Here is a 940-nt window from a genome sequence, read left to right as displayed (position 1 = left end):
CCATTAAATAGAATGGTTCAAATAAGTAAATTAGCTTTTGAGAAAATAGGGCAAAAATATCTGAAATTTATAAAAACTGCTTGATTTTATATAGTACCAGGTTAAATACAATTTCTAGTTATTTTTAAGCAATGGATTTACTGTGTTGCAGTTATTTCTGGCTTTCCTTCTTTTGAGTTACTATGTATCTTTAAAGATGAACCTCTTCTTGGTTAGTCTGTTGTCTGTTATGTTGCTCTTCATTCAAGCTTAAATTTGAGAAAATGAAGTAGTGTAGAGCATAGCATGTGTCAGTTCACTACTGCAGGTTGTAGGGACCATGTTAATCAAAATGTTGTTGGTTTCCTTTGCTTTCTGATATTTGTCTTTATAAACCCCTCCTTAATCTGTACTATCTTTAAGGCTGATAGTAACTTTCTTTGTATCGAATTCCTGCATTCTGAAGGAAAAATAAGCTTGGTTGCAGTACAGCTACACTCTAATCAATTCTGATATTATATATCTCCTTAGGACTTTGTACACTGACCTCCTCTGTCCCTTGTCCTTACTACCTATTAGGTTGGTAAGTATTACCTAAAAGCCCTGCAGAAAATGTCCATTTGAATTGCCTTGCCCTCTACTCCTTAAAGTTTAATTCTAAGACCAGATCAGTCATGAGAGAATCCATTCCAATTTGTACCTGTTTCCTGCTAGGGAAATACTGAAGAGTTGAATCTATTTTAATATCAGCCTTGGAGTTCTTATTTGGTTCTAATCTTAGCCAATCCCACAGAGTCTAATATTTGTGACCTCAGTGCCAGACAGAGAGTAGGCTCTCCATAATTATTTCTTGAATTGACCTGAATCTCTGTGTTGGCTCAGGATCTGTTTGTCCATTGGGAAGAAGCACTTAGCTAGGACTAACAATCCCCTAATTTGACCAAGTTGAAATATTCTTTAC

General features: G+C 35.4%; 1 protein-coding gene across 8 annotated transcripts in view; it reads left to right on the top strand.

The window, feature by feature from the left end:
- Window positions 1–940, top strand: part of KLHL24 (kelch like family member 24) — a 38,363-nt gene that overhangs the window by 4,542 nt on the left and 32,881 nt on the right. For 2 of the 8 annotated variants that reach the window (XM_011382647.2, XM_011382639.2), the window contains exon 2: window positions 511–562. The exons of 5 other annotated variants lie outside the window; for them this stretch is intronic. The gene's annotated coding sequence lies outside the window, so the exon portion shown is untranslated. Of the gene's footprint in view, window positions 1–510; window positions 563–940 lie in introns of those variants that run through there. One more of the 8 variants, XM_023526250.1, reaches the window with a different exon arrangement.

Source organism: Pteropus vampyrus, unplaced genomic scaffold (assembly GCF_000151845.1).
Source record: "Pteropus vampyrus isolate Shadow unplaced genomic scaffold, Pvam_2.0 Scaffold14, whole genome shotgun sequence".
Classification (NCBI taxonomy): Eukaryota; Metazoa; Chordata; class Mammalia; order Chiroptera; family Pteropodidae; genus Pteropus; species Pteropus vampyrus.
Note: the sequence above shows the minus strand (reverse complement) of the source record. Positions and strands in the feature narration are given on the sequence as shown.